Source organism: Amphiura filiformis, chromosome 2, assembly GCF_039555335.1.
Source record: "Amphiura filiformis chromosome 2, Afil_fr2py, whole genome shotgun sequence".
Taxonomy (NCBI): Eukaryota; Metazoa; Echinodermata; class Ophiuroidea; order Amphilepidida; family Amphiuridae; genus Amphiura; species Amphiura filiformis.
In genome coordinates this window covers 32910424-32929237 of record NC_092629.1, presented here as the reverse complement: position 1 = coordinate 32929237, position 18814 = coordinate 32910424, and the positions used below count along the sequence as shown (strand labels likewise).

The 18814-nt window shown below is 33.7% G+C and overlaps 1 protein-coding gene across 1 annotated transcript in view; it reads left to right on the top strand.

Annotated features, from left to right (window-relative positions):
• Positions 1–4764: 4764 nt before the first annotated feature.
• LOC140140078 (ciliogenesis and planar polarity effector 1-like) overlaps positions 4765–18814 on the top strand; it is a 33685-nt gene continuing 19635 nt past the window's right edge. Inside the window, exon 1 of the mRNA XM_072161900.1 lies at positions 4765–5002. The gene's annotated coding sequence lies outside the window, so the exon portion shown is untranslated. The remainder of the gene's footprint in view (positions 5003–18814) is intronic.

The following is an 18814-nucleotide window of genomic DNA, read 5'->3' as shown; positions in this document are numbered from 1 at the left end:
TGATAGCCGACAATTGCCATTTTTCGTCATTTTGATGCACATGAATGCACAATGGTTGCTGATTTGCTATTTTCATGAAGATATTAATTGATGTTAAGAGTAAACGTTCTTTGAACATCTTTTACAAGTGCATAACTTCAAAATTAAAACATTCTCAGTACCTGCAGAATATTTAAAAGACAAGAAATGTCAATCAAGTAGGCCTACCCCCCTCCAGCGTCACTTTTAACCCGTTTTGTCCAAAAAGCGATGTAATGAATGGCTATTTGAAATTAAATATTAATATAAATTAAACTTTGAATGTTATAACAATTTAAAATACTGGACAGTGGTATAAATAAAACAAACTAGAAACTTAAATATCTTAAATCTAATATTTTATGTAATTTTATTAAAATTGAAGGCCAAAACTTGAGTTTAAATGACAAAAGAATTGGTTAAAAAATAACAATGATATTGATAAACTTCTTTGTAATTTAAACACCAATAAAAATGTTTTCAATATTTTGAAACTCTTCTTTATTCATATCAAAAGGTTTCAAACTTCTACCAAAATCGGAACTTTTATTAAATTGGAAATAAAAGCAGGCCTATTCGCGGCAAACGCACATACAGCGAAAAAACATGCGGCGTCCATGAACGCGCTTGTTGATGTCCCTCCTCTTTTATTCGCGTGCATTTTAAATAGACAAAGACGCGCGGAAAACGCATGGAATTGCTCCTTAAAGGGTACATGCCACCAAATAGCTCTCCATAGACTTTACGTGCAAAATAGGGGTCACGTTTTAGGCTATAAGTCGAGTTAGGTCTTACTTTGAAATATATATTTGATATCATCTTAATCAGAACAAAATTCTGCATAACATATCTGAAAATGACACCATATTTTAGGTCTACTTTTTGAGAAAAATAGCGCTATATAAAAAGACCCGATTTTCCCGTGTTTACGGCCGACTGCTAACCGCGTTTTGACCTTGTGTGTTCATGCGCTCATCATCGTAAACATCACTCAAATTTTCGCGTTTTCTGTTCAAATTAGTAGAGATCACATTCACAAGTTCTAGCAAAACACGATTTGCAATACTAAAATTGTTAATATTGTACCGATTTTGGCACATTTTTCATGCAAAGTTGGGACTATAGTCGTGATAAACTTTTACCGGAAACCGCTTCACATGCGGATTTAGTGGTATGAACCCTTGAAGAGGCTAAAACATCGTTTTTAGGCCTTGAAAATGATTTCGTTATCTTTTTCACTACATTTTGAATTAATTGTAAGACATTTTGGGTTATTTTCTTTCATACTTTAGACAGGATGTCGATTTCAAGCACAAGCATGATAGCCGACAATTGCCATTTTTCGTCATTTTGATGCACATGAATGCACAATGGTTGCTGATTTGCTATTTTCATGAAGATATTAATTGATGTTAAGAGTAAACGTTCTTTGAACATCTTTTACAAGTGCATAACTTCAAAATTAAACATTCTCAGTACCTGCAGAATATTTAAAAAGACAAGAAATGTCAATCAAGTAGGCCTACCCCCCCCCCTCCAGCGTCACTTTTAACCCGTTTTGTCCAAAAAGCGATGTAATGAATGGCTATTTGAAATTAAATATTAATATAAATTAAACTTTGAATGTTATAACAATTTAAAATACTGGACAGTGGTATAAATAAAACAAACTAGAAACTTAAATATCTTAAATCTAATATTTTATGTAATTTTATTAAAATTGAAGGCCAAAACTTGAGTTTAAATGACAAAAGAATTGGTTAAAAAATAACAATGATATTGATAAACTTCTTTGTAATTTAAATACCAATAAAAAATGTTTTCAATATTTTGAAACTCTTCTTTATTCATATCAAAAGGTTTCAAACTTCTACCAAAATCGGAACTTTTATTAAATTGGAAATAAAAGCAGGCCTATTCGCGGCAAACGCACATACAGCGAAAAAACATGCGGCGTCCATGAACGCTTGTTGATGTCCTCCTCTTTATTCGCGTGCATTTTAAATAGACAAAGACGCGCGGAAAACGCATGGAATTGCTCCTTAAAGGGTACATGCCACCAAATAGCTCTCCATAGACTTTACGTGCAAAATAGGGGTCACGTTTTTAGGCTATAAGTCGAGTTAGGTCTTACTTTGAAATATATATTTGATATCATCTTAATCAGAACAAAATTCTGCATAACATATCTGAAAATGACACCATATTTTAGGTCTACTTTTTGAGAAAAATAGCGCTATATAAAAAGACCCGATTTTCCCGTGTTTACGGCCGACTGCTAACCGCGTTTTGACCTTGTGTGTTCATGCGCTCATCATCGTAAACATCACTCAAATTTTCGCGTTTTCTGTTCAAATTAGTAGAGATCACATTCACAAGTTCTAGCAAAACACGATTTGCAATACTAAAATTGTTAATATTGTACCGATTTTGGCACATTTTTCATGCAAAGTTGGGACTATAGTCGTGATAAACTTTTACCGGAAACCGCTTCACATGCGGATTTAGTGGTATGAACCCTTGAAGAGGCTAAAACATCGTTTTTAGGCCTTGAAAATGATTTCGTTATCTTTTTCACTACATTTTGAATTAATTGTAAGACATTTTGGGTTATTTTCTTTCATACTTTAGACAGGATGTCGATTTCAAGCACAAGCATGATAGCCGACAATTGCCATTTTTCGTCATTTTGATGCACATGAATGCACAATGGTTGCTGATTTGCTATTTTCATGAAGATATTAATTGATGTTAAGAGTAAACGTTCTTTGAACATCTTTTACAAGTGCATAACTTCAAAATTAAAACATTCTCAGTACCTGCAGAATATTTAAAAGACAAGAAATGTCAATCAAGTAGGCCTACCCCCCCCTCCAGCGTCACTTTTAACCCGTTTTGTCCAAAAAGCGATGTAATGAATGGCTATTTGAAATTAAATATTAATATAAATTAAACTTTGAATGTTATCAATTTAAAATACTGGACAGTGGTATAAATAAAACAAACTAGAAACTTAAATATCTTAAATCTAATATTTTATGTAATTTTATTAAAATTGAAGGCCAAAACTTGAGTTTAAATGACAAAAGAATTGGTTAAAAATAACAATGATATTGATAAACTTCTTTGTAATTTAAATACCAATAAAAATGTTTTCAATATTTTGAAACTCTTCTTTATTCATATCAAAAGGTTTCAAACTTCTACCAAAATCGGAACTTTTATTAAATTGGAAATAAAAGCAGGCCTATTCGCGGCAAACGCACATACAGCGAAAAAACATGCGGCGTCCATGAACGCGCTTGTTGATGTCCCTCCTCTTTTATTCGCGTGCATTTTAAATAGACAAAGACGCGCGGAAAACGCATGGAATTGCTCCTTAAAGGGTACATGCCACCAAATAGCTCTCCATAGACTTTACGTGCAAAATAGGGGTCACGTTTTAGGCTATAAGTCGAGTTAGGTCTTACTTTGAAATATATATTTGATATCATCTTAATCAGAACAAAATTCTGCATAACATATCTGAAAATGACACCATATTTTAGGTCTACTTTTTGAGAAAAATAGCGCTATATAAAAAGACCCGATTTTCCCGTGTTTACGGCCGACTGCTAACCGCGTTTTGACCTTGTGTGTTCATGCGCTCATCATCGTAAACATCACTCAAATTTTCGCGTTTTCTGTTCAAATTAGTAGAGATCACATTCACAAGTTCTAGCAAAACACGATTTGCAATACTAAAATTGTTAATATTGTACCGATTTTGGCACATTTTTCATGCAAAGTTGGGACTATAGTCGTGATAAACTTTTACCGGAAACCGCTTCACATGCGGATTTAGTGGTATGAACCCTTATAGCAGCTGTTATAAAGCCAGTATCGGGCCGATTGTGTAATGTTTGCTGGGTAGGCGTGATAAACTTTTACCGGAAACCGCTTTACAGGCGGATTTAGTGGTATATGAACCCTAAAGCGATATTTTATAGAATCATGTTACCTACTGGTAGGCCTACTGGTGCTAGGCCTATATCTACTGAGAATCAAATTAAATTTTTGTTTTGTTTTGGTTAATTTGTGACTAGGCCTATGCGTTAATTTGGGACTATTATGAGATTCTAAATGCTAGGCCGATCTTCAGTAGATATAGCGAAACAAATCCTAAAACGCCCACGGTTACTCTGCACGAATAAAAAAAATCGGCATTCTACCTATAGGCCTATGCCGCGCTATCAAAAAAAAAAAAGGGGGGAGGTAAAAATAGAGAAATGCGGAAAGTGATGAGTCTGTAATATCGCTTTCAACTTTCTGATCGGGACTGGTGTATTAGAAAGAAAAAAAAACTCTACATGATGAAGTAAAAATTTAGAAAAAAATAAACCCCCCTAATGTTCAAGAAAGTATTTTGGATAAGATTGTTAAAAGCTTATATGAAAATGGCAAAATTAGGCCTACCAACTGTCGTTTTATCTTTTCTGTTAGTCTTCTGTTTCGGGAGCTCAGGGCCTATTGTTCAGAAACGAAAACGCAAGGGATTATGTGAGTTGATCTGTTACTTGAATTCAGTGTTAATTTAGAAGTACCAATCAGCTTATTTCTAAGACTATTAGAGGTAGATGCCTGTTGTTAATTTTTTTTTTTTTTTTTAAATAAAGGCTGGATAAGACAAGATTAGAACACACAGGGCGGTGCTGATCTCACTATAGGAATATCGCCCTTTCAAAACATTGAAATTCAATGGCCGTATAAACAGTAAAATTTTTATTTGTCCTCGGATGTTTTCAAAGGAAGATTTAGCAATCAGTATCGTTCTTCATAAATTGCTGCTTAATGTCATTCGTTTAGGAGACCGTAGAGAGACCAGAGACTCATATGTGAAATATTTCCCTTGTGTGATAGCGATTGTATAGACAGTGAAAAGGAGACTGTAGTCAGCGGCGGTGGAATTCATTGGCAATACTGTCGAATTCAACAGTCTGAACAGGTAATGTTGTATCGGCGATAAATTACTGGTATTACTTTTGCATCTAGTTCGCAACGCAAAGACCCATTCAGTGAACCCAGCGCAAGTGTAAAAAATAAAATTGTTTATAAATTGCTTAAAGGTGAAGGATTTAGTCATTCAAATTGTTTAACACTGCCGGGTTGGGAATATTTTTGAAATGAAAAATTTGGCAAAAAACAAAGAAGTTTTAGTTTGGCGAAGTTGAAGCCCCATTCAAATACATGCAGCTTATTTATATACTGTCAGTATATAAATTACTGATTCATGTAAGATGTCTTATTTTGTCTTAAGATAAATACATGGCTTTCGGCTGGGTACCAAAATCTGAATTTTGATGATTTTTAATTTTAGTAGAGGGGTAGGTTGATCGAGGGTGCTAGTATAAGGCCAAGGAAAGTCGATTATGAGTTTCCCGTCACCTGCCCTCACTTCATTTTCTGACCCTCACTTGAATTCATTATTGTGATTTTCCAAATAGCAAAAAAATACTGATAAAAACTGGTTATATTTGCATAAAAAATTATGAATATCCCTTATTTTTTGTGGAAAAATCAAAATCAAAACATACATTTTGCTGTCAACCTTGCAGACTCTTTTTTTAATATAATCTTGAATCTCATTTGGGCTAAACATCCATCTTCAAGTGAGTGAGCAGCAAATAACAACATATATCACATGTGTGTTTGGTCATATAATGAAAGGCAGAAAAATAATGAATAATGAAAAAGTTACCTCACTTGTTTTCAGAAATTATGTGACGGGAAACTCAATAATGACTGTTAGTGGCCTAACACGTTCAGTCATCATATCATCTTCAGTTTTAAAATGCATTTTTGTGTCAGTTCCTGCAGAACTGACACCTTTTATAGTACAGGTTTGACGATCACGTGACAATTCGAATCATCATATCGAAATATCACGTGCTCTGTAAAAATATCAATATCGATATCGATACTATTCAAATCAATTCAGCCCCAAACCAAATCGCCCACATGCCAATTCAACCCTGTATATTGATGTACAAAAAAGTTGGCCAAATTTAACTATTTCGTGATTTTCTCCATAACCGTTGTTTTTACACCAAATCTGTATATTTAGATGAATTGATGTCTTGCATTCGGTCACAAACCAATTTGTTGTACTTTGTGCAATAACCATCTATCTTTTAAACCAAATATCCTAAAGAGTCATGCGATGTCGAACTTTTCCTCTGGTCATAAAGAACAAAACAAGTCAGCGTTCGCGTATCTGTACGTAGCCGCAGTTTGTGGCCCTCACAACATGGGCTTCCGGTCCTAGGAAATAGAATATTACCGATAGATATATAGAGATGGCAAAATCAGTAAACCACTTTAAGTTACAAATAAAGAAAAGTCTAATAAAAAATTACATCTAATATTTAGGGATTATTTAATGACCTCACCCATCCCCCCCCCCCCATCTCCACTCCAACAATCAATTTCTTGTGTGGACTGTGGAATATCTATAATGAAATGTTATAAATATTTATATTGGAGTCTTTTGCATGTTCTTCTCCTCTTTCTTTTTTCTTTTATTTGTTAACTTTGTGTAATTGTAGGCCTACATGTATGTAACTTAAGGCAGTGTAAGGGGGTGCTCGCTTCAGGCCTTTGGGCCTTTTGAGCATCTCCTCATTCAAATGTTGTGTCTTTTATATTTTGTATGTTGATTTGAATGAAAATAAAATGATGATGTATGATGATGATGATGTACATCATTTCCTACCGTGAGATATGTCAAACTTTTCCCTTGGTCATAAGGAACAAAAAAGCAAGTGGTCGCATCTGTAGGATCATATTGGTTAATAAGATATATTCACTTTTCTTTTGTTTAACCAAATATCCTAGAGAGTCGTGCCATATGTCAAATTTTTCCTCTGGTCATAGGAACAGAAAAGTCAGTGGTCGCATATATCTGTAGGATCATTGGTTAATGAGATATAGTCACTTTTTTTTAAAATTTTGTGCACTTAACCCTCTATCTTTTTAACCAAATATCCTCGAGTCGTGCCATGTCGAATTTTTCCTCTGGTCATAAGGGAAAAAAAGTCAGTGATCGCATATCTGTAGGATCATCGGTTAATATATAGTCACTTTTTTGTACGTTGTGCACTTAACCCTCTTTTTTTTACTAACTGGATATCGTTTGGAGTCAAATGATTTTTCATTTTAAAGCTTATGATATATTTTCTAAACACGAAATAAAACAAAATTTCCCGCGAGCCGACTTTACAGCTGTTTCGAGATGGACGGTCACATATATTCATTAACATATTAAATCGTTTATCCCTTTTGGTCAATATCGAATTGGTTTGTGGCTGACTTAGCTTGGGGCCAAATGCATGAATTGGCATATGGCCAAGTCAACTGTGGACGAATTGATTTGGCGAATCCACCTGCTTCCATGCTGACCAGGAAGTGCCGAAAAATTACGTACTTTTACAAGGCAAAAAGCAACTTTTCTAGGCATTGTTGACATGGTGCTTTCGCCCAAAAGGTTTCCTACTATAAAGACCTAACTTTTGAGATGGTTTGTATGTTTGAAGGTGCAAAATTAACAATAAGCTTAAAATCATGGCCCGGTTTACCGCTAGTTCACCACGTAAACTTGTATGGCTCAAAATTCGGACCGCTCGCCATTAAGTTTACTGCTTTCTATGTTTTTAAATTTGTTGACGTTTTAATGATCCCCGATTTCCGGTCGATTATTTTAGATGTGTCATGTCACGTGCATGACGCTAGTGGGTACCAGCCAAACTTCAGAAAAAAAAAATCACGATCGCCGATAACGATGTGATATGGGACTTATTACACAGAGATATTTCTTGCCAAAATTTGACCATTTCTAGGTAGCTTGGCCCTACTTTGTCTGGCGTTATATGAAAAAGGACAGTCTTAAGTAAGTAAATGTGCAACGCTTTTGATGTTTTGATGTTTTGGGAGACTTGGAGAAAAAAGAAAAAAAAAAAGATGGAGCCTATTCTTGACTGTGTAATATTCCTTCACCACATTGCCGTCTGAGGGACAGTCTTATCGATGGACAGATAGTATCAGTTTGTGAATGAGGACATCGTATAAGTTCCTTGTACTAGTTTACCGCCGAGTTTTGCAAGTCAACATCAAACACTAATATCTCTGTCTTGATAATATCGACATAAGTCTTGATAGTAATACGCTGTTTTACTTAGCCTATATCTGGTGGCAGCAGCATTTTTCTACAGTCACGTGATAATGGCGCCGTGGATAATACACGGGGAACTGACGGTGTCCACATCTTTTTTTTTTTTCTTTCTTTCTTTCTTTTTCAGTTTTTTGTATTTTATCAGTACTGAGCGGGGGAGAGAAAGCATTAAAATACATTCAGGAAAAAATACAACTCGAACCAAAGATGAAGGCTCCATTTCAAAATCAAAATTATAAAAAACCCAAAAAAAAACCAAAAACACCAGACAATGAGCAGGTTCAAAGACCCACAGAAGGAAGATGACAAAATAGAGTCCTGACCCTATCCGAATCCTATTTTGACCTTTACACAAATAAACCACCAGCCCCCTTCTTCATCACATACAATATTTTTATAAAAACATCCAGCATGTCCAGTGTTAATTATAAAAAAATCTTTTTGTATTGCGGATAGGAGTTGCAAGGGCCTGATACTTTGCTGATATCGAATGATGAAATTCGCCCTCTTCCTCCTGTGAAAAAATTTGAAGAATAGAAGGCTGACGTTATGCCAAAACACGCACGCCTATGTAAGTGTATAATTAGGCCTATTTAATGATAAAATGAACTACCACTAAATCTTCTTGTCAGTGCTGCAGTGCAAAACTTCTCTTTAACATTACATTAAAATAATAGTTACATTGTAAATTGGAACTGACACCAATTTTTTTCAGGAATACTTGTTTAGATTGTCCAATTTGGATAATATTTAGCTTGGCTAGCATAATTTTATGTATCTTAGCTGAAGTGTAATTTGCTTACTTTTAACCGGAAACCCAGGCGCTGAAGTACTTTATTCCAACTATATTATGAGTCAGTTTAATTCTGCAACCTGTAATACTTGATCAAAGTTGTTTTGACAACTGTTTAAATCGCTTATTAAGGGCTGGGGTATGAGCGTTTGGACAGTATTTATTTTGGGACATCAGAGCACATCAGACATATCGAATTGCATTCTGAATACGAAGAATGTCATTCTGATATCAAATAATTTTGATTTTTGAAATTAGCAATTTAATACACATTTTATGGCAAATCATTAAAATTGATATTTTTGATATTTAACAGTACTTGAAGTAAACTTTATAAATCTGATGATTTATACTTAAAGTGTATGTAGGTGGGATGAAAAGCCGTCGATCAATTGAAAATTTTGACCTCTCGTATTGAAGATATATGGATTTTTTTCCCAAAACACCAAAAAAATTAGGTCTTTTAGGAAAAAATCCATATCTTCAATATGAAAGGTCAAAATTTTCAATTGACCGTCGGCTTTTCCTCCTACTACATACACTTTAAGAATATATCATTAGATTTATATAATTTACTTCGAGGACTGTTATATATCAAAAATTTGAAAAATATCAAATTTTTATAATTTGTCATAAAATTTGTATTATATTGTGATTTAAAAAAAATGAAAATTATTTGATATCAGAAAGACATGCTTCGTATTCAGAATGCAATTCGATAGGTCTGATGTGCTCTCATGTCGCACAAAAAATACTGTCGAAACGCAATAAACGCTCATTTTAGATCCCTTAAAGATTTGAGAAAATCCAGTGCTGGGCAAATCATTTGTATCTACAAATCAATCCATCTCCCGATTTGCAAAGGTTGACTTGTCATTGCAAACTGATGGTGATACCCTTCCAGTTCTTGAACATGTGAGCCCCCTAGCACTACAGGTGTTGATCACCTATTACATGGGGACTGTGTGATGTCTGACGATCACTCGATTACACAATATCATGAAAGGAATATATTTTTAAGTCCAGTGAATGGCTGGAGCAAACAGGTGCAGACCGCCCCACCTAATCCAAAAAAGAAGGGAAGGGAATAATAAATCAGAGGGAGAAAAATGCAGGTTATTGTTAAGTTTGCCTGCAATTTGGACAATTACAAAAAGAGGTCCAAGTGCAAACACAAGTTGCATCAAAGGTGCGAGCAAATTTGGATTGGTAAAACTTCAAAACTTCTTGCTTTAATAAAAATGGAGCCACAGAAATGGTGGACCTGATAATATTAGGGAGCTGGTTCCAAATGGGCACCATACTCTGAAAAAAAAAAGCCCATAGAAAGCTGTTACCAGCAAAGAATCAGAGAAAAATCTGGTGGTGGGACGGTCTTTGTTAAAATACCATTAAAAATTACATAAGCCAAGATTGCACTTGAAAAATATATTGAGATTGACATATTCTCTTTTAAAATTTAATGGAAGAAGAGTTATTAGTTCTGTTTAAAACCTTTCTTTGTATTCGGCCTCGGATATTCTAAAATGAATTCAACTTGGTTTTTTGAAGCAATTTTGCATATTATTTTTGAATTATTTTCCGTTCAAGTTGCACATTGGAGTCAATGGGAAAATATGCCTTGAAAGAAGCTAGTGCAAAAAAAAATTTCTTTTTGTCAGATCAATACCGGTAAAATAAGGTCATGCACCATGAATTGAGGTTTATAGTTAAGGCTGGAGGCCAGGCCACGCCAGGGTCGCATTTTCTGTGTTTCATGAATCTTGTGGTTTTTTTAATCAATGGGGTTAGGTGTTCAAAAAATCTCAACTGAATGCATCTAAATCGCAGCCTGATTTACTGTGAAGAAATAATATTTTAAAAAACTCCCAATTTAACAATGTAAACTGTTTACTTTTAAAATAAATTTGTCAAATACCGCAATTTCACTACAACGATTCAACCTCGCACCTTCTATAAAAACCCTGGGGGGATCACTCATGAAAGTTGTAAGCATCCGCGTGAACGAAAACACAGATTTAGGGTGGTTTTGAAAAGCAAAACGAGGATCCACACGGATCCGCGATTAGGGTCTCAAAACATTTTACTAAAAGAAGGGTTTTTTTTTAAGGACGATCCTCGTTTAGGGTAATTTTTACAAATTACCCAGTTAACAGACATTAGCGGTGACATATTTATCGAGTTATTCGGCACAAAAGAGTGGTTTCTGAGCAATTTTACTAACCAGATTTTAAAAAAAATTGGAGCCAACTTATCCAGCGCCAATTTTAAGCTGACCGATAACGTCACTGTCACTGAATGGCACTCTACCGACACACGCAATGAAAAGGGGCAAATTTCAAACCAGTTCCTCACTTATGGTGTTTTTATATTATTTGTCTGTCCTTGTTTAAGGGTAAATTTCAAACAAATTCCTCGCTTAGGGTGTTTTTATTTGAGTAAAATTCTTGTTTAGGGTTAGTTTGACAAATTTTCGACATCCTAGCTTAGGGTCATTTTTGAAGTCAATTCACGCGGATGCTTACAACTTTTATACATGAGTGCCCCCCTCCCCGGTTAAAACACATGTACTGTTATTCCATTTAAAATTCACACTGCCCCTGTGGAAGATTTAGCTATTTAAGTCTTCCACAGGCGGAGTATATGCATTGAATAGAATAAACAGTTGGGTAACTTCCATTTGAAATACTCACTCCAGTTAAGTGGAAGATATCTGTAAAAGCCAATAGCCATAATACAGGGGGAGTATGGGTTTCAAAATGATTAACCCTGACAAATTACATTTGAAAAACATACTCCCCCTGTGGAAGATATTTCCAAAATCTTCCACAGGGGTAGTGTGGATTTCAACTGGAATAGCCCATAGTAGGGTCAGATTATTCAAGTTTGAGCAGGATGCAGTATGTTTGTTTTCAGAATAAATTGTTTTCAGAATAAATTGAGCTAACTGGTCAAGGAATTTAACTGTTTGTTTGTCTCGGTTGCCTGATTGCTAAAAGCTTTATGTGTGTCTTGGCCACAGTGGTTAGTTAATTTCTGTCAACTGTGCTGTTAGCTTAAGGGGGTACGAAAGGCAAAATCAAGTTGCTCTGATTGAGATTAAAATAGACTTGTTGCAGAGAGATATGCAAAATAATCTTAATTCTAAAATTTGAGCCAAATCGGACAAACGGTTTTTGAGATATTGCTGTTGAAAGATTCTTTGTATTCTATTGTTTTTGCCAATATATTGATGAAGTTAATGAGGAAAATTGGCAAAATGTGCTCATTAATATTAATTTTTGCCAATATTTTTGCCAATATTTTATGAATAAACCTTCATACTACTTTTACCTTTAAGTATTTTGACCTGAAACTTTGCCAATGTGTCTCTATGACCTAAACCTTTAACATCTAATTTGCATATTTGCATAATTAATTAGCCTTTTGTATAATGCTAATCAATTATGCAAATATGCAAATTAGATGGGCGGGAAAATCACATGTTAATGTTTTAGGCCATAGAAACACATTGGCAAAGTTTCATGTCAAATCATGTCAAAATCATATAAAATAAAAGTAGTATGAAGGTTTATTCATAAGATATTGGTATAATATTGGCAAACATGAATATTCATGAGCACATTTTGCCAATTTTCCTCATTAAAACTGAGTATGAAACGTTTGGACAGTATTTATTTTGGGACATCAGAGCACATCAGACATATCGAATTGCATTCTGAATCTGAAGAATGTCATTCTGATATCAAATAATTTTGATTTTTGAAATTAGCAATTTAATACACATTTTATGGCAAATCATTAAAATTGATATTTTTGATATTTAACAGTACTTGAAGTAAACTTTAGAAATCTGATGATTTATACTTTTAAGTGTACGTAGGTGGGATGAAAAGCCGACGATCAATTGAAAATTTTGACCTTTCGTATTGATCTGAAGATATGGATTTTTTTTCCCAAAACAAAAAAAAAAAAAAATTAGGTCTTTTTAGGAAAAAAATCCATATCTTAAATATGAAAGGTCAAAATTTTCATTGACCGTCGGCTTTTCCTCCCTGCTACATACACTTTAAGAATATAACATTAGATTTATATAATTTACTTCGAGGATAGGTATATATCAAAAATTTGAAAAATATCAAATTTTTATAATTTGTCATAAAATTTGTGTTATATTGTGATTTTCAAAAAATGAAAATTATTGATATCAGAAAGACATGCCAGTATTCAGAATGCAATTCGATAGGTCTGAGGTGCTCTCATGTCCCACAAAAATACTGTCGAAGCATAATAAACGCTCATTTTAGATCCCTTAACTTCATCAATATATTGGCAAAAATGATAAAATACAAAGAAACTAAAAACATGTATATCTTGACAACCGTATGTCCGATTTCCTTCAAACAAAAACTATTTTGCTCAGTGTATTTAGCTTAACTTATTCAATCTATTCAAATGGTTCTAAATTCAGTTTCTGTTTTCCAGAAACATCGTTTCGAACCACCTTAATACAGGTTTATGCCCGTACATAGCGTATAAATCACTGCACTTTTTCTGTTTTAATATCAGAGTAAAAAATATGAAGTTGGTAATAAATTAAAATGATTAAAGTACCTGTACCAGTACGCTACATGTAAAGTGCGTCAATATATGTGATGGTGACAGTCAACACGTACATGTACATCTTTCTGGTTGAGCCAGAACTGTATGTCATAAGTTGGTACATGAAAAAAGTTACACTTTGAGAGAAAAGTCACCAATTCTGATTCAAATGAACATAGCTTTTATTCTATCTACATCCAATTGACATTAAAGTACCATAAACATATTTGGAAAGCTGACTCTATATGGTCATTTTCACAGTAAAGGGTGTAACTTTTGATTTTTAGGGTCAAAATTTCAAACCACTTAAATATGTTTCTGTTTACTGAAATCATGCATAGAAGCAACTTAAATTCCAGTAAAATAATGTTTCAAGGCTTAAACCTTTTGATTTCTAATAAAAAAATTGACATTTCCATAACATTTTGGTTAAAATCTAAGAAAAAATGTATTTTACATAACCTCAGAAAATATGACATGAAAGCTGGAATACATGTGAAATCCCATTCCAAAGTAAGTCAACAGATATAAGTTAATTTTATACCATGTTTTGCTATGTTTGTAATTGCAGTTTTGAAAATTTTTAACATCAAGTGTCATTTACAATGGAAATTTAAAAACCTTAAACATATTTTTTAAGTGTTAATTGGGTTCCTAAAATAATTTGAATGTCTAACTTCATGTACAAATACTACTTGATGAAAGGAACCTCCCAGCCAAGTTTCACAGAAATTGGAGTTATTTTTTAGAAATGGCAATTCAAGCGATTTGTGTTTCGGAGGCTTCAGTTAACAACACAGGTGATCATAAAAGTAAAATATTTGGCTAACTACTACAAGTTGACATAAAAAATAGGTAAAAAATATCACAATTACCAATTTTCATGCTTTGCTTCTAAGTATTGAATTTCAGTTGTGACAAAAATTAAATTATCACAGCAAGTCATTTTTTTGTTTTGGAGGCTTCATGTTAACAATTGTTAAACATTGCAGAAGTAGTTTTTTTGAAAACAACAGTGTTGGGATCCTCTAAGCTGTTATTTTCTTGTGTGTATTGAATCAATGATTCTATGCGGCAGATATTGTAGATTTATCACATGTTAATTTTTTCACCCATTTGTTAAGTATGGTGTTTTTTGCATGTGAAGCCTCCGAAACAGGCTTTTTTGGGTATCAGTATATTTTTCAAACATTAACCATAATGTCAATTTTTTTTTTTAATTTATGACATTCTGCACATATCAAGTAATAATTACAATGCAGATATCAGTATGAAACACACCAATTTAGATATGCATAGATGATAATTAATCTTATTGTTGTTTCGGAGGCTTCATTTGTTTCGGAGGCTTCAATTGTTAACGGAAAGTTTGTATTGGGTCCCATTTTCAAACGGTGATATATATCTCCACGATTTAAAAACATGTGACTTGAGGATCTACTTTGCTACATTTTGATAAATAGATTGGATGAGCTCTTTTATTTATATTTGCACAAGCTTGCTGAACAGTTTGTTTCGGAGGCTTCAAAAAGTTAACGGAAAACGGCTCTTTGAAGTCAAGATTTTATAAAAATTTTAAAAGCTTGCAAATCGACTAATTTTTGTTACCCATTTCAAGTTAAGATAACAACTGTTATGAATCAAGAAAAGTGAAGAAATAACCAAGAATTATGAACCAAAGCTACACCCACAAAGTTTGTTAACAATTGTTAACGGAAAATGAAGCCTCGAAACAACAAATATCAAGTCCGGTTCTCAAAAATACAGGGCTGTTCACAATTAAATCTAATGTGGCAGTGTTTACTGAACATATGACTGTACTTTCAGGATAAGAAAATTATCCATGAACTAACTGAAGAAAACACAGGGTTTTACAAAAATGTTACTGTTTTTTATAGTTTTTCAAAATGGCAATATTAAGTACATTTAAGCCTGCTAAAACTGAACGCAGTAACTCCCAAAGCTGATTATGCTACCCAAGGTAGCTGCTAACTAGTTGACTTATGTGGCCAAAAATCATGGAATTATGTGGCTTTATTAGAACACTACGGATTAAAATGTTAAAAATCCAAAGTTACACCCTTTACCGTGAAAATGACCATATAGGAATACAGATTATGTTAACATCAAATGTTATACAGGGTGTGTATGAATTATACAGGGTGTAACATAATAAAATCACATTTTTCGTAGTTTTAACATACCCATATTATTTTTTTCTCTGAAAGTATTTTATTAAAAACAAATATTACAGGAGAAAGACATGATATAGGACTTTCAGTAAAAAAAACCCCAGTTTTCCAATCATCCCTCGTAAAAAACGTACAGGAAATGCTCAAAACTTGTATTGTTATGTATGTAATTTAAAGTGTTAATTGATTGACTGAAGAATCTTCAAATGATTTTGATTTTTTTTTCTGATATCTTTGCCGGAGCTGTCTTAGACCTACTTTGTTTGCCAGTGGGCCAAAAAAACTCAAAAACTGAACATTTTTTGCCCAAATTTGCTATTCTATGCTTTTATATACTTTAGACCAACAGTTTCGCAGTTATGACTTTAATATGAGGCCCAAAAACCAAATGTATGCATTTCCATATTTTCAGTCAAAAATAGGTAAACATTCTTTTAAGGGATCTGGAATGAGCGTTTTGAAGCGTTTAGACAGTATTTTTTGTGGGACATAAAAGCACCTCAGACGTATCGAATTGAATTCTGAATACGAAGCATGTCTTTCTGATATCAAATAATTTTCATTTTTAGAAATTCACGATATAATACAAATTTTATGACAAATTATTAAAATTTGATATTTTTCACATTTTGATATAACAGTCCTCGAAGTAAATATGATAAATCTAATGATATATTCTTAAAGTGTATGTAGCTGGGAGGAAAAGCCGACGATCAATTGAAAATTTTGACCTTTCATATTGAATATATGGATTTTGTTCCCAAAAAGACTTAATTTTTTTGTGTGTTTTGGGGACAAAAATTCATATCTTCAATACGAAAGGCCAAAATTTTCAATTGATCGTCGGCTTTTCATCCCACCTACATACACTTTAAGTATAAATTATCAGATTTATAAAGTTTACTTTGAGTACTGTTATACATGTATATCAAAAATATCAATTTGTAATCATTTGCCATAAAATGTGTACATATAATTGCGAATTTCAAAAAAAATCAAAATTATTTGATATCAGGACATTCTTTGTATTCAGAATGCAATTCGATATGTCTGATGTGCTCTAATGTCCCACAATAAATACTGTCCAAACGTTCATACCCCTTCCCCTAATCAACGCATTAAATCACAACAATTTTGCCAAATTTTCATTACTTACTACATTTAGATACAGCAATTGATGTTTTATGACTTCATTGAATGAATCTTTGTCCTCGATTATGAGTACATCTTTGTCCTCGATTGTAGTACATCTTTGTCCTTAATTGCGACTTTGCGAGTACATCTTTGTCCTTGATTGTGAGTGCATCTTTGTCCTCGATTGTGAGTATATCTTTGTCTTGATTGCGATAAATCTTTGTCCTCAATTGTGAGTACATCTTTGTCCTCGATTGCAGGTACATCTTTGTCCTTAATTGCGAGTACATCTTTGTCCTCGATTGCGAGTACATCTTTGTTTTTCGATTGCGAGTACATCTTTGTCCTCGATTGCGAGTATATCTTTGTCCTTGATTGAGAGTACAACACTAAATACAATGTAGGCTAAAAAAGTCTTATTTGTTTAACAAACAAATAAAACTGAATCGAAAAGAAAGTTACATGTTATTACCAGGGATGCAATCATGCAAATTGTGCGGGAGCAGCGGGGAGCACCGCTCCTAGGAAATGACAGTCAAAATTGAAGAAATAATGTCTTTAGAAGAAAAAAAAAAAAGGAAGCGAGGAAAAAAGAGGAAGGGAGAAGAAAAAGAAAAGAGGAGAGGGAAGAGAAAGAAGAAGAGGAGGAGAAGGTAGAAGAGGGAAACAGATTAAAAGATAGATAATAAGTTAATAGGTGAAGCAATGAAGCTAATAAATATTGAGGAATTCACATGATTGTTCAAGAAATATGGGATATGAAAGTGACGTACCTGTGCCCACCAGCGTACGAAACTAGGGGTCTATCTGTGTAGAAATTTTGAGGAAAAAAAGGGGTCATTCGGTGTTGACAAAATTGACAAAACTTATTTATTTTGAGGACTAATTGTTCATGGAAGGGGGTCATTCAGTGTACGCTACTGAAAAAAACGGGGTCATTGGGTGTAGGATTTGCCAAAAATAAAGGGGTCATTTCATAGGCACATGACGTATGTCAATATATGGATGTACCCCCCGGCCAAACTACAGTGTAGTATAAAATACAAAATTTGTGCGTGCTATGCGCGCCCACTTCCCCAAATAATGCCCTTTTTGAAAGCTTAAAGACTTTACAATTTACATGTAGAGTCTCTTTAAAAAACATCCTATGTTACCATTCTCATCTTTCGAAGTGCAGAACAAACCTATTTTATATCTGTTCTGATTGAGGAAATCTTGAGCTTAAAAACCTTGCTCCTGAGGAAATAATCACAATTTGCACCCCTGGTTATTACTAACATGAGTTATGGGAATGTTTTGACCTTTTAATTTTATTTTTTGCACTTCAGTTTTAAATTTGTGTGTCCTCAATCCGTATATAAACACATTTGTCATGTTATTGAGGTGATATAGCTGGCTCAGTACTTCAAATATTATTATAATAGAAATACTTGTAAACTTAGATTTGAGATGACGTGCTGCTATAGTTGTTATTGTAGTGAAGAAAAAAAACCATGTCATACCATATATAACCATTTTGCAATTTGATTTCGCCTTGCTTTATGATTTTTTTTCCTCATTTCTTTTTGCAATCTTTTCTCTCTACCTCTCTCCATGCTTTCTTCACTGTTGACACATCCAGAAGATTCTTCAAGTTTTTTTCCAAATTCTTTTGAGTCCCGCTGCCGTCGGAAAACATTAAACAGCGTCAAAGTTTGAAATGTGGTTATGGTTAGGAAAACCATGACGAACAGTACTCCACAGAAAATCTTAAAAACCCATGAAGATTTTGGCATAATTCCTACCAATACACCAATGAAAATGGATGCTGACATAAGTAACAGTGCGCTTTTGATTCGGATTCCCTCTGATGCTATACCACTAATAACA